A 15,812-nucleotide genomic window follows, 5' to 3' on the forward strand; every position below is an offset into this window, starting at 1 on the left:
ACATGCTGGGGTCTTGCTCTGTGCTTGCTACAGGGATGCAGCCTGGAATGCCCCAGCTCCCGAACTTTCCCTGAGACCCCAGAGCATTATGTGGTCATCACTTCTCACACTGGCTGCTTGGGGGGCTGGCCTGAGTCCGCTAGGGCCAGTGCTCACCTTATCCTAATCACCTACTGGGGGGTTTTGTAGGCTTGACCCTCCATGCTCTGGTGTTTCCCACAGGCTGTGAGGTTCTGGGCTGTCCCAGGGAGGATAGAGGAGGCTGGTGTCCTAGGATCCCCCCCGTCAGATCCAAGGTGAGGCTGCCGGGAAATGGAATCTGGCTGTCAAGCGTGGGGGCCAGACTTGCCCTGCAGCCTCAATGTGGCCCTGAAGGCCAGGGGTGGGTGGGGTGCAGCCCAGAGCTGCCTGCAGATGAATCACCCTCTGGGTACAGGAAGCCTGACCGCATGACTTCCAAAGTGATGCAACTTGGACTTCCTACTGAATCTGCGAGCTGCGAGACGGCCGCTTCTGAAGTCAAAGAGGGCTCAGAGGGCTCACGGAGCTTTCCTTTCAGTGACGATCAGCCTCTCTGGAATTCCTCCAGTGTCAACAGGGATGGTGTCAGGGTTCTCCAAGCAAGAGGGCGTAAGGAATGGAAGAGCTGAGAAAAATGAGGGTTAGAGTGACACTGTGTCAGTGCCCTGGCAAGCTGGGGCCTCCTCTCCGCCTTGACTGGCCTGTACTGGGGGAGGGAGCCAAGGGCAGGACCCTTTTTCACCTCTACCCTGGGCCTGGTCCATTCTTGCTCCTGGGACCTCCCCAGAAATCTCCACAGCACACATCACCAGCGCAGAGACCCAGACCGAAGTGGCCACGTGCTCCGTGTGAGGGCTCGTCGGTAAGAAGCAAGGACGCATAAGTGGCTCCTTTCCCCTTCCTAGGGGTCCCTTGCAGGGCTGGGACCCCACTCTAGGCGAGGCCTCTGGGCAAGGATGACAGTCCCTGTCTGCCTCTGGGACAGGGTAGGTTCCCGCTCCTGGTGTCAGCGCCAACTGGCGCTCCAGGGACCTCTGCGGAGGTCTGTCCTTTTGTCTTACTTTCTCGTAGAGATTTTCTGTGGGGCCTGGGCTCCCTGCCTGGCTAGGGCTGGTTGAGGAATAAGTGGGAAGGGTGGAGGAAGGAAGGGGATGTGCCAGCTGTTGCTCTGGCCCTTTTGTGTGGATAGCGATCCCTGGTGAGAGGCAGACCCTGAGGTCAGAGTGGAGGCCGCCACATTCACCCAGGAGGGTGTGTCCTGGGCTGCACGGGGGGAAAGCTGGTAACGAGGGTCATGCCATGAATGCATGGGCAGGAGCAGGGACATTTCTCTCTGCGGACACCGGTGCTCCCCAAAGCAGGGGAGTTGGCATAGAGCCACGTTGTGGACACATTTGTGAGAAAATTTCTCTGAATGTCAGAGAACATGGAAGAGATGAAGCTACCAGTTTAGAGAAACACAGGAACACATACCACAGGCACACAGCACGCACATACCCAGAGACGTACCCAGACACACCACACACACTCAGAGAACGTGCCCCTCACACACAGAGATTCACAAGGAACCACGTCATACACACATTTTCACCTACAGAGAGCACACCCACGTCATACCCATGTGCTGACACACAAGAGCATGCACACACACATGAACTCACACCAAGAACATACAAATGCTACACACGTTCTCACACAGAACACACCCCGTCACACACACGAACTCACACTGAAAACACGGGCATCACACATAGGGACTCACACACAGAGAACATGCAAACACCACAGGCATGTTCTCACACAGAACGCCCCACATCATGCCCACATGCTTAGACTCACACATCCTCACTCTGCATGCATCCTTGGCCTGGTGGACGGAAGATCGAGCGCTCTGGGTGGACTTAAGGCCGCAGGACAGGCACAGATATGCTCCTCTGAGGCCCAGTGGACTCCGTGCTGGCCCCGGCCGCAGACGGCCTCCTGCTGCGTGTGCCCTGGGTTCTGTGGCTGACCTGTGGCCTCCACGTCTCACCCATGAAACACGCATCAAAGGCTGACCAGGTTTGCTAAGTGGGACCACAGCAGAAGCGTGAGCCCCAGAATGTGCACGAAGGAAGAGAAAGCTGGGGGAAGTGGTGGGCTGGGTGCTGCAGCGTGGGCCTGAGTTCCGGCCTCCTCCCCAACACCCTCCCGTGGCCACAGCCATCTCTGCACCCACTGGTGTGGCCTGACCCCTCACCCTGAGCCCACCCTTCACAGCCACTTGGGAACCTCAGGAAAGGCCGGGCTCCAGCGAGTGGCCACGGTGGTGCGGGGTGGGGGGGGTGCGGATTCTACCCGGAGCAGGCCCAGGTCTCCGCTTCTGAGCACTCCTGCAGTGCCCCCTCCTGGCCACGGGGAACCGTGTGCGCCAGCCGCCAGGCCTGCGCATCTCCCCCGGCCCTAGTTCCTCTCCTCACCCAAGGGGAGGGACTCCCCGCCTTTCCATCCACCCCCTCCTTGGCTCTGCAGAGCTCCAGGAAAGGTTGGCACCAGGTCACTGCATTGAGACTCCATCAGGTTCAGACAGTGGGTCAGAGTGCAAGGCTTCAGCAGCCAGGGACGTGGCCTCCAATTTCTAGAGAGCAAGAAGGGCAGAGGCAAAGGTTTGGGCCCAGGGACTGGGCTCCGTTCCCAGAATCAGTCTTGGAGGTGATGAGCAGAGGGCTGGACACTGGCCTCCATGACCAGCCACTGCCCTCCACCCTAGCTCCTTCCCCTTGCTGGTCCCAGGGTTCAGGCTTTACCTCGATAAAGTGGGGTCCAGGAAAGGCAAAGCCTCCTCCCCTGGGGCACACGAACAAGGGTGCACAGGCTCCCACTAGGTAGGCCAGCCAGCTCATCCCATGGACACACCAGGGGCACTGAGGAAGGAACAGTGACCTGAGCCCCAGACCCAAAGGGTGGCCCTCAGCAGGACCCCCAAGGCAGGGAACGGGCTGCAGAGGGTTTGGGGGAGCATCTTGGTGCATGGAAAACAAACACTGGGAAGCTGCTGTGAGTGCGTGTGGCTCTCGGGCACATTCTGTCCTGGGTGTGCCGCTTTCTCCAGGCGACACCGTTTCTCTGCCTCTGTTCCTTTGCATTCCGTCTGCCTGCCCCCCATCCCCACCCACCTCCCGCCCAGCCCCACAGGCCTTTCCAGACCACTGCTGGGGCATTCCTGGGCCTTGCCCCCTCGGTTCTTGGGGACCACCACGCAATTCTCTATGGAAACTGACTCTCACTGAAAACAAGAGTGAGTGTAACTGTCTACCTGAGAGAATCATACGGAGTTCTCAGCCAGGTCTCCAGGACAACCAGATACACCTTGTCATTCTCACTCACCCCATCACCCGAGTAGCTTCTCAGCCCAGCCCCAGCGGGAGGTTTTCCCCTTACTTGAAATGCCTCTTGGAGTTGAAAAATCCCAGCGTTCACCCCGGCACTGACACTTGCCTCTGTAGACTTCCGCCTGCTGCTTTGCTCTCATCACGACCGGTTGGCGCTTGGCCCCCTCTGGCCAGCTGGTTCCCCAGAGACGACCATCTTGCCCACCTTGTGGAAGGCCCCGTGGCCTGCCTCACCCCTCACTCGCGTTTCACAGCTCTCGTGGTGCTCTACAAGAAAAAATCTGCTTTCTAGATGAGGAAAGGACCTTGGGGCAGACAAGGCAGTCCCTGTTTGACTTAATTCCTTACTCTTCTTCCCCAGCTCTACCGTCCCCTGCCCCACACACATGAGGGAGCAGAAAACGTGCTGTGTGCACCTGTGCCTTTAGGGGCTGTTGACATGGCCGTGCTTGCATACTGCCTGGTGAGGGTGGGCAGAGGGGGTGGGAGACAGGTAGAAATAGAGGAAGTGGATGATGGATGGATTGCTGCGATGGTATACGGGTGATAGATAATAGGTGATGGACAGATGATAGAAGTAGGTGATAGATGGATAATTGATAGGCAAATTAGATAACACATAGCGGTAGGTGAACTAGATGATAGATGGAAAGGTAGGTAGGTAGATAGATGATAGATGGTTGATAGATAAAGTAGATGAACTAGATGACATATGGGTAGATCGGTGGGTAGGTAGATAGAGGACAGAAAGACAATAGACCACTGGGGGCTGAGCCAGGAAGGTGAGAAGGGGACAGAGGTGAGGACCCCACAGGTCCCTGTTCTTACCCCTATTAATCCCAGTGTTTGGCCTGAGCTCTGACTGACCCTCTTTCCAAGATGAGACTCAGGAGGAGGAAGAGGGGACCTTCCTAAGAACAGGGATTCTACTGTCTCCTTGGGGCTGGGCGACACCACCTGCCTCGCCTGCTGTGGCCTCTCTGCACACAACAAACAACCCCTGAAGGGCTCTGTGGGTGCCCGTGCTGCCCCCATCAGCTGACACCCCTGTGAGAAAGATCCTCCTCCTCTTCCTCCTGCCTTTCTGTCCCCCATCCTCCTCTTGATGGAATTAACTTCCCTTGGTCAGCATCTTCCAGCTTCACTCGCTTCCCTAATCTCCTCCCTATCCTGTCGCAATCTGCAAGAAAAATAAAAGAAAGAATATGGTAAAGTAAAGCTTTGAGCCCATATTCAGGTCCAGTGCCCATGCCACATGCCCCAAGCCCCGCTGAGAATATGCACGTCCATGTAGTTGAGTATCGCCAGAGCTGGGGTGAGATTTGCCTCTCTATGGAGCTGCCTTCCTGCCACTCAAGAGCACTGTCTCTTTTCTGGACCTCCTGCCTGGTGCAAGGGCCCCAGCTGAGCCTCCTCCAGCTCTGACCTCTAGTGCTCCCAGGCTGCCCCAGAGGGTCTTGCCCAGGCGCTGACACTCGGCCTGGGTTGGGAGCTCCAGCAGCCACAGCCCAGCCCTGGGGAGACCTTGTGGTCTCTAAGGGGGCGTGTCCACTCCCCCAACTCCAGTTCATGTTGTTCCCTCCAACTCTAAGCCTTTTTCTTCCCGTGCTATTACCCAGACACCTTACCCTGTCAACAACACTGGCCTTCAGGACCCTTTGCAGCATAACTCCTCCCTGAAGTCAGCCCTTACCACCTCTGCTCCTCTGATGCCCGGGACAACCTTGACCGTGGGTAGCTCTGACCTTGGGCAGCCCTGACCCGGGGTGGCTCTGACCTCAAGTAGCTGTGACCCTGGGCAGCTCTGACCCTGGGGAGCTCCCAGTATGGGAGTTGCACGCTCCTGTTTAGACAGCTACCGTCCCCCACGCTGGCTCAGCTATCCCATGTTGGAGTGCACTGTTCGGTGCTGCCTGCCTGGACGGATGCAGGGAAACTTGGTTCCAGCCCTCTGCTTCCTGCGGAGTCTGAGTCAGGGGCTCCTCCCTCGGCCAGGCTGAAAGGCATCTGTTGGTCCTCCTGTGGGGTCCTCCACAATGGCCTGCGAGAGGCTCCCCATCTCTGCAGGCAGAAGGGAGGACAGTCCATACTGTTCCTTCCAGTCCTCTGACTTGTCATTTTTCCACCCCAAATCTTGTGCTTTACCCCCATAGAGAGCTCCTGAAGGAGGAATTTTAACTGGCGAAACTCGGAACTGCATCCAAACACAGCCGAAACCATCCTGGGTGGTTCAGAGGCGGCTGCCTCCCAGACAAGCCCATAGCCCCACAGAAACGCCTGGTCCTTCGCCTGCCAGAGCTCAGGCTTTTTGGTGGAAGCCGGAGACAGGCTCAGCTCAGAGTGTGCCCTGGTTCATCGTGAACACAGAGTTGGTGCGGTGTGTGTGACAGGCCAGCGGAGTGGGTCTCTCTGTGTGTCCTGTGGCTGGCCCTTGGCTCCCAGCCTCGAGTCCTACCCTTGGGCCAGGTCAGAGCAAGTTCAGCAGCAGGCCCGGCTCAGACACCACCCAGGCCCGGCTCAGACACCAGCCAGGTGGCTTTGTGGGGAGCAAATGAGGTTGTTTTGTTTTATTTCCCTTTTAAAGGTGCTTGTTGTTAATTTATAATTTTTATTTCATTTCTGAATTAACATTCAGTAAAACTGCTATTTTTTGGTGTACGGTTCTATGAATTTAACACATTTACAGATTCATGTAGCAACACTGTGGGCACAGAACAGTTACATCACCCCCAGAACTCCTTTCGTAGCCGCACTCCCCCAGCGCAGCCCGGCAGCTCTCCCTGTGCTTTTGTCTTTTGTAGAGGAAATCAGGCAGCTGGCAGCACTTGGAGACCGGCTCCTCCCGTTGGGTGCGTCGCGACCCCCGAGCCGACCGCGCGTCCACAGCTCCCTCCTCGGCGGTGCTGGGTAGGGTTCTGTGCGGAGGCGCCTGTGCCACTGAAGCATATTTGGGTTGTTTCCAGGGTGGGATGATTGTTGAATAGAGCTGTTTGTGCATTTACATTGTAGGTTTTTGTGTGAAGATAAGCTTTCATTTCTCTTGGGTAAACACCCAGAAGGACGATTGCTGAGTCGTGTGGGAAACATATGCTCAACTTTACAAGGAAACAAGGCTGGCCCTACACTTTGCACTCCTGCCGATCAGGAATGAGAGTGCCTGATGCTCCGTGTTCTTGCGGGCACTCAGCATTTTCCGTGCTTACACTTTAGCCACCCCGGAATGAGTGAAAAGCGTTTCATCGTCGCTGTTTTGCATCTCCCTAGTGGCTAATGGGAGCATCTTTCACGTGCTGATTTCCCATCCATATCCCTTACTTGGTGAGGCATCTGTTCAAGTCCTTCCTCAAGGTGTAATCGGATTATTTGGTGTTTTTACTGTTGCATTTTGAGAGTTCTTTATGTATTCTAGATACAATTCCTCTGTCAGATATGCGATTCACAAATATTTTCTCCAACTCTTTGTCTTGTGTTTTAATTGTCTCCACAGTGACTTTTGTGGCATTCATGAAGATTTTCTGTTTTCTTCTCAAAGTTTTATAAGCCACTATATTTAAAATTTTAATTTAAAAACTGTAAACCTATTATAGTTTTTACATTAAATGGTAAACCTATTATGTAGATTTTCTGTTTAAACCTAAGATTCCTTTTAAGTTAATTATTATGTAAGGTGTGAGGTTTGGGTCAAGGCATTCCTTTCCTTAAAATTCCCAAACAGCTTTTCATTTATCTTAGACAGAAGTCTTGACCTGCAGGGTCAGGCTCCTCTGCTCTCTGAGCTCCTCCTCCCCACGCAGTGCCAGCCCCTTGACTATTCTCACCACTCAGACCTTGGCCTCCATCCCCGCTTGGCACCCACCAAGAGGGTCTGGGGATCCCTCCACAGGGCAGCCTTCCGTCTATGGTGTGAAGCAGGAGTGGTGGCCAGGGAGAGCCAGGCTGGGACCCAATCTCTGCTTTAGGCTGGTCATTTTTGCCAGGGTTGGTGTTGGATTGAGGGACATGGAGGGAGGAAAGGAGGTCAGTTAGGGGCAAGTTTCCTCGTGCAGGTAACCAGCTGAGGGCTCGACGGGAGAGGAGAGACAAGGAGGGCAGAGCTCAGGGGAGCTGGCCTGACGAGGCGACCAGAATGTGATCACCGGATCCCTGACTGGAGGCCCAGGTGTGGCCCCAGTCTGGACAGTTATAACCACCGTGGGGAAGTTTCAGAAACCAAGAATACTGTCTGGGAAGCTGATCTGCAGCGAGAATGGAGCAGACGGAGGTGCGATGGGGGAGAGAGACAAAGGAGAGGAGGGTAAAAGCCTGTTGCTGGTTCCACTACGTTGGGCTTGTCAGCCCAGCTTCTTCTTGTCTCATCCATAAAGTGGGCTGACGTCGCCCATCATGGTTGGGAGGCACAGGGAAGCGTTGTGCTGCGTGCTCGGCCCGGCTGACCCAGCAGCTCTCCAGCCTCGGGGACTCTCCAGACAGGTGTGAGCAGGTGAGGTGCTGGACCAGGGAAGGGCAGGGGGAGGACATGGCCGAGGGGAGCTCTGTGAGCTGAACTGCCTGCTTTGAGGGTGCCCTTGAGGCCCAGGACTGAGCCCTGGAGGGACAGGCTTCCTTCCTCCTGCTGGGGCTCAGAAAACAACGCCCCAAAATGGAGGCCTCAGCAGCAGCCTCAGAAGCAAAAGTTTTCTCTGACCTTCTCTTGCCCTCCTGCCTCTCAGTCTCATTCTCCCCCAAGGCACCGCAGAAACCAGACTCTCTTTTTCCCCAAGGCCAGTCGTAGAAACCAGAACCCCTTCTCCCCAAAGCTGGTCATAAAACCTAAAAATATTACTCAGTTTTCCATCTGCCTTTCTATATAAGAACTAACTACAAAGAAATGATCTGACAGACCCTGTTTGACCACAGGTCACAAGACTCCCCTTCCAGAGAGGGCCCTGCCCCACGCCCAGAGGAAAAAATGCTCAAAGAGGCCAAAAAAAATCTAGACACACCTTGCTGGGTTCCCACTCAGTCTGTTAATATTAGATCAAGTCCTTTTTGTCCAGTCCTTTTTCTAGAGGACTGTTCATACTTTTTAAAACCTAAACATAAAAATGGACAATTTCCCCCATCTGTGGGTCTTTGCTTTAAAGGCTGTCATGTATACACACTAAATAAATTTGCATACCTTTCTCCTATTGATCGATCTGTCTCACGTAGTGATTTTCACACTCCCCGCGGCAGGCACAGTGGGCCCGGGGTGCAGTTGTGGCCACTTGGACCCTCCTCGGAGCTGGTTTAGCTGTGCTATGTGCTTGTAGGAATGGATTACCATGATTTCTAGGCTCTAATAAACTGTGCTTCGGTCGGCTGTTGATTTAACGAGAGGCCTCACTTCAGACCATAAACACCCTCCTGTGTGGGACGGAAACGCACATCGTCACAACCAGGAGGTCAGTCGGGTGGGGATCCGCTTTGCTTACAAGGTCCAGAAACCCAGCAGAAAACCCCAGAGGCCACGTCAGTGAAGACTTGTTTCAGCGACGTTGCCACACACGTGACACAAGCCACAGACTGCCAGCTTCCACCTTTAAAGTCAAGAACCTGAAGCTGGATAAAGCCAGCAAGCTGCGAAAAACACCTCCGCTCAGTTTGGTTGCAGCAGGCAAAGGGAAAGAGCCGTGAAGAAAGGAGAGGGGGACGGAGGGGGCAGCTGCAGAGGGAGGCGGGGGAGGCTGGCTGGGCGAGGACACTGAGAGGGGACACAGTCACTCCGGGAACAGCGGCCAGTGGCGGATCTGCCTGGAAGCCTGTTCCCTCCTGTCCAGGACGGGCCCATCTCTGCAGACAGGGGCCCTCCCCTTCCTCGCCTGGATGTGCACTCCCTACGTGCACGGTGGAAGCTCTGCAGAGGCTGTTCTGCTCCAGAGGGGAGCGTAGCCACGGACGAAGTTCACACCTTGGGGGTTGGTCCTGCCCTGTCCCATATCTTGGCTGTGTGGGCAGCATGGATCTTCTTCCCTGGTGAGCCTGCGTGCCCACCTCCCCGACTTACGCCTGCTTCCCAGGGCCATGGGCCTCACCCTAGACTTCACTTTTGTGTGCGTGGAAAGACACAGCTATCGGGACCGAAACAGACCAGTATTTGCCAGTGGGTGGGTGAGGGGAGAGGAGTTCACTACCGAGGGGCTGAACTGGGGCCATTTTTGATGGATGAAAGTCTTCTGTGTGGCTCTACAGTGCTGGGTACATGACTATGTGTTTGTCAGACCCACAGTCCTGGACATCACTGTGGGAACAACAGCATCAACAGTCGGGGCCTGGGGGTCCTGATGGGTACAGACCCACACAGGAATCCCCGCGTGTTCGATGGCAGGACACGCCTGTGCTGAAGGAGTGGGCAGGAAGGAGCTGACCTGGGTAACTCCAAAAACAGTGTTTTGATTTGATACAGGAAAGAATCAAACAATTCTACATATGTAAACACTAAATTCCAGCTGGTAAAATTTTTTTCCACAGCAATACACGTTAGCGATTTGGAAACTACTTTTATATATACTAAGGTTTCACAAATAAGTCAGTATACTATCGTCAGGAAGAGTCAGGATTCTCATAGCTGGATAAGGAAGTCGTGGAAACGCCAGCGGGGAGGCCAGAATGAACCCTGTGGTGGTCGGTTATAGTCAGATATGCCAGCAGGAACTCATGTTTACATAGTAGATATGTACAGATAGGTTAAATACACACACACACACGCACGTGTGTGCACACAAGGCTTAGCACACGCATCTGTGGATCCTGGGTGTGTCCTTTGAGAGGGGTCACCCCAGTAGCAGCAAGCACATTCCATGCCCAGATGATAGTTTCTAAATTTCATCTTCAATGAAAGGAGCCATGGCTCCCGGAGAAATGGCTGATACTTGGGATGTGGGAGAGAAAATACAAGATGAGCTTGGGGCATCTTACAGTCCCAGGAAGTAAGAAAATGCTCAAAGATAAAAATTTTAAAAAGATGTGGGCATTTCAAAAGGGCACGGAAGCCAAAATGTAAGAGCTCCCAGTGGCCACAGCTAGAATGATTTGAGCGCGCGCGCGCACACACACACACACACACACACACACACACATTGGATTATACCCCAAAGAGTAAAATGAATGTCCATGGATTTGTAAGCATATAAATAAATTATTGAATAAACTAAAAGTGAAAGGGACAGGCCTTCCTTGGGACGAATTCCAAACAAGAAATGTGGAGTAAATGAGGAGAATAGAAAATCACCATCAGGCCAGGCGCGGTGGCTCGTGCCTGTAATCCCAACACTTTGGAAGGCTGAGGCAGGTGGATCACCTGAGATCAGATGTTGGAGACCACCTCAACATGGAGAAACCCCGTCTCTACTAAAAATACAAAATTTGCTGGGCCTGGTGACGCACACCTGTAATCTCTGCCACTTGGGAGGCTGAGGCAGGAGAATCGCTTGAACCTGGGAGGCGAAGATTGCAGTGAGCCGAGATTGTGCACCGCACTCCAGCCTGGACAACAAGAGCAAAACTCTGTCTCAAAAAAAAAAGAAAAAGAAAAAAAGAAGAGAAAAGCAGCATCAGTGCTGAAGGCAACCTCCTCAGACGAATGCTAAAATTCATGTGCAAAGTTTAAGGAGAAAGAGGATATTTGTATAGTCTCAAAGTGTCTCCCCTACATGTTCGCTGATTACTGAGGTGCCCAAGTTCTTGATGCTCCCTCCTCCAGGAGCTGGAGCTCAGGCTGGACTTAGTGACTCAGTCCTCACCAGTAGGACATGGCAGGTGGAAAACAGTCGCTCTCCAGTGGGGATACCCAGCAGGCCTCACCTTGGCCAGGGGATCAAGGTCCAGACCACCAGTGGTAAGGCACGTTGACATCGTGGCCTCTGAGAGGACATGATGAGAAGAGCACCCTGCCTCTGCCCTGTTCTTCCGAAAACCCACAGTTCCAATCTAATCAGAGAGAACATCACACAAACCCCAACTGAGGGGCATCTTGCGAAATACCTGAGCAGTACTCTGCCAACGTGTCAAAGTAAAACAAAGACAGGCCAAGAAAGGGTCACGGGTGCAGGGGACTAAGAATGTGTGAGGACCAATGCAGCCTGGGGTCTTGGACGGGAGTTGGTGAGATTGCACTGATGTGAGTTTCTCAGTTTCCACACGTGTGTCATGGCTGTGTAAGATGCTCACATGAGAGGAAGCTGGTGAAAGCGTCCGTGGGAAGTTGCAGTACTGTCTTTGCAACTCTTCTGGACTTTTTTTTAATAAAACATTTGTAACATGAAAATATGCAGGGCATTGTGGCTCGCACCTGTAATCCCAGCACTGTGGGAAGCTGAGGCAGGTAGATCATGAAGTCAGGAGTTCAAGACCAGCCTGGCCAATATGGTGAAACCCCGTCTCTAATAAAAATACAAAAATTAGCCAGGTGTGGTGACGTGGGCCTGTGATCCCAGCTACTCGGGAGGCTGAGGCAGAGAATCACTTGAACCCAGGAGGCAGAGGCTGCTGTGAGCCGAGATCGTGCCACTGCACTCCAGCCTGGGTGACAGAGTAAGACTCCATCTCAAAAAAAAAAAAAGGAAATATGCATCATTAGATGCTGTATGATAATCAAGCTACTTACAACAAACAAAATTGAGAATGAAGGTAAATTTAAAATAATTTATAGTCTTTAAAAAAGAACAGAAACTACAAAATTTACATTTCTGAAAATGGCAGAAAAATCCCACATGAATGTACATGTATGTGTGAGATTGTGTGTGAATGAGCACATGCATATATTTTTGTGTGTTTGGATTATATGTGTGAGGGTGTGCATGAGTGTGTATATGATTTGGGGGTATGTATGTGTATGAATGTGTGTGCATGAGTGTGTATGATTTGTGTGTGTGTGAAGCTGTACATGTGTACACTAGTGTGCATATGATTTGGGGGTGTGAATGTGAGTGTGTACATATGTATTTATGATCTGAGTGCATATGAGTGTGAATGTGAAAATGTGTGTGTGAGTGGGTATATGATTTGGGTGGGTGCAAGCATGAATATGTATTGTGTGCATTAATGTGTATATGATCTGGGTGTGTATAAGTGTGAATATGATTTGGGTGTGTATGAGTGTATGAGTGAATGTGTGCACAAGAGTGTTTATGATCTGGGTATGTAAGAGCATGAATGTGAACATGTGTGCATGAGTGTGTATATGATTGTGTGTATGAGGAAGCGTGAATGTGAACATGTGTGCATGAGTGTGAATACGGTTTGGGTGTGTATGAGTGTATGAGTGAATGTGTGCACAAGAATGTTTATGATCTGGGTGTGTATGAGTGACCATGAATGTGAATGCACGAGTGTGTGTATGATCTGGGTGTGTAGGAGTGAGTGTGAATACGAACACGTGTGCACGAGTGTGTATCCTATCTGAGTATGTAGGAACGAGCATGAATGTGAACATGTGTGCATCAGTGTGGATATGATTTTGGTGTGTATGAGTGATCACGAATGAGAACATGTGTGCACAAATGTGTATATGATCTGGGTGTGTAGGAGTGTGCATGAATGTGTGTGCACAAGTGTGTATGTGATCTGAGTGCGTGGGAGTGAGCGTGAATGTGAACATGTGCACACGTGTGTGTGTGATACGGGTGAATGTGTGGATGTGTTTATGCAGGTGCACTGAGAGCTTTCAGCATGAGTCTGTCTGGCATCCAGGCTTTTCTGGATAATGTAGAATCAAACCCCATAATCAATTCCAGTAGCTTAGAAATACCAAATTCTCCTCACCCAGCAACTGAATGAGCAGGTTGAACAGCACCGTTGGCCATTCTCCTGCAGAACCCCGTGGAATGGGCCCTGCTTGTTCTCAGAGCGCTCCCAGCGGTGATGAGGGAGCCCAGCTCACTGCAGTTCATGCAGAAGGCTGTGTGCCATCCCCGGGACTACAAGGAGAGGTGGAGGCTCAGGTGTGGGATCTGAGCCCAGTGGGCTCCTCGAGGACCGCTGCCTCCTTTCTTCCCTTCGGCGCTCAGCGTCGACTCATCATGGCTCCCGGTCACACTCCTTGTCACTGCCTGGCATTACACAGGGCCACAGTCCCTTAATGGAAATGCTTGGGACCAAACGCATTTTGGAATTCTGAATGTTTCTTGATTTCAGATAAAGAAGAGGGGATGGACTGTTGGGCAGCCCTGATTAACCCTGCAGCGTCTTGGCTCTAGAGGGGGCCTGCGCTGGTGGGCCAGTTCTTTCCTAACCCCACCCCCGCAGGCCCTACTTTGGTACACACTCTGTAAATCACTTCCCAGCAACCCCACCCCCAAGCATCCTGCTTTTTGTAGAACATACCTGAGGCCGTGCAGAGCGTCCTTGCAATGCATCGTGGTGCCCTCACTGCCCCTCCCCACTCACTCCCCACTGGCAGCACCCGCGGAGGTAACTGGGGAATTTGGAGACAACTTCCCACTGAAGGTCTCCTTGCCCAGGGTGCAGGCATGTTGAGCTCTTGGGAGCAACTCAGGCAAAGACACAGACTTTGTAGCCATGACCTTCGGCACACTTGTATGACTGTGTCACCCTTTCATCTGCAAATCTAAGGGGTGGTTATTCTTCTGGTCCTACGTTAGTTAAACCTTTGGCTAAGATACTCTGGGAGTAGCAGGAGGTCTTGGAGCTGGCGTGCCCCTCCCGGGGGTTGACTTGTGGGTTTATCAGCAGCAAGTGATAGGGTGAGTGCAGCCAAAATGAGTGGACAGGGGGAGGGGCTGGAGAACCGCCACAGCTGATACGCGCCAACGATGAGCTCTCCTGCTTGGTGCTGATGTGCCTCGGCCCCTAACCCCACTGGTGTCCAGATGGGGACTTTGAGGCTCAGAAGGGGTTAGGTCAAGGTGAACACCAGCGTTGAGTTTCAGCCCCAGGTCTACCTGCTGCTGCCTCCGCATCGACTGAGTTGGCCCGGTCCGTTGTGAGGGCGGGTAGAGCCAGGGCCAAGGTGGGGATGCCAAGGTCCCATGCTGCAAAGATGGGTGGGACGGCACAGGAGCCAACCATCATCCCCAAAGACACAACTCCAAATACCTCATCCTGAAATCCCAAAGGTCAAAATCCCAAAGACATAACTCTGGAAAAAATAATGTCAATGTTATTTATTTACATTTTAAAAGGTATGTATTTGAGAAACAAAAACACAGCAGGACATTTCATAGGCCAACTTACACAATGAAATAGGCAATGATAACGCAGGTATTTTTGCATAAACCCTGAGGAGAGTAACAGTGGTGGCATGGGTGTAGCAGTTATAAGAAGACAGACCATAAGGAAATAAGTCAAAAGAGAAACGGATGCATGTGTACCACCATGGTTACTAATTGTGTGCACCCAGCCCTCTAACTGTGGTCATCTGAAGCATTAGGGATTTTGGACTTTAGGGATATTGATCTTTAGGGATTTCTTTTTTTTTTTTTTGAGATGGAGTCTCACTCTGCACTCTGTCGCTCAGGCTGGAGTGCAGTTGCCGGATCTCAGCTCACTGCAAGCTCCGCCTCCCGTGTTTACGCCATTCTCCTGCCTCAGCCTCCTGAGTAGCTGGGACTACAGGCGCCCGCCACTTTGCCCGGCTAGATTTTTGTATTTTTTTTTAGTAGAGACAGGGTTTCACCGTGTTAGCCAGGATGGTCTCGATCTCCTGACCTTGTGATCCGCCCGTCTCGGCCTCCCAAAGTGCTGGGATTACAGGCTTGAGCCACCGCACCCGGCCAGGGATTTCAACATTGGAGATTATGGTGTTTGGGATTGTGTCTTTCAGGATTATGATCCAAACTCAGCTGGCCCTCCCCTACCTGCCCCAGGAATGTGGAGAGAGAACATTGCAGCCGTGGAGAACAATGCAGCAAAGCACAGCAGGGGAACTGGAAATGCTCACCCTTCGACAGGGCACTTGTAGTTCTGGGGCCTTATCTTGAGGATATTCCAACATATACAAAAAGATGCATGCACAGAGATATTTACTTTAGCATTATTTGCCATAGGAAAAAAGTTGGAGACAATACATTTTATGTTCTGTAAAATGAAAGAACAGTTAAATAAATCATGACTCGAAGACAACTCCAGGGCTGTGTACCGAAGTTCAGGGACAGAATCAGCTGAAACTGTTCCACCTGCACCTCAGCTTCCTCTGCTGTGTGTCGGGAATCAGGCGGGAGCCCAGTGAGATCACCAAAGTGCAGGCCAATGTGCAGGGCACAGGTGGGCGCCAGGGAGGGGACGCTGCACAGCCCCATGCTTTCGCCGAAAACGTGCAGAACAATTCAGAAGAACACGTTTCCATCAGTTAATAAAGAGCGACGGCCTCCAGTCATGAGTGACACATGACCCTTTGCCTGAGTCTTTTTCTATTTTTCCGTATGTTCCATATTTTCTACACCA

At 52.3% G+C, this 15,812-nt stretch overlaps 1 long non-coding RNA gene across 1 annotated transcript; it reads left to right on the forward strand.

The window, feature by feature from the left end:
* Positions 1 to 513: 513 nt before the first annotated feature.
* On the forward strand, positions 514 to 8,731 carry LOC117066845. Its single transcript, XR_004430520.1, has 2 exons — positions 514 to 1,007; positions 5,546 to 8,731. It is a non-coding gene; the product is annotated as an uncharacterized LOC117066845 (long non-coding RNA).
* Positions 8,732 to 15,812: the final 7,081 nt, after the last annotated feature.

This window comes from Trachypithecus francoisi, unplaced genomic scaffold, assembly GCF_009764315.1.
Source record: "Trachypithecus francoisi isolate TF-2019V2 unplaced genomic scaffold, Tfra_2.0 Lachesis_group20, whole genome shotgun sequence".
NCBI lineage: Eukaryota > Metazoa > Chordata > Mammalia > Primates > Cercopithecidae > Trachypithecus > Trachypithecus francoisi.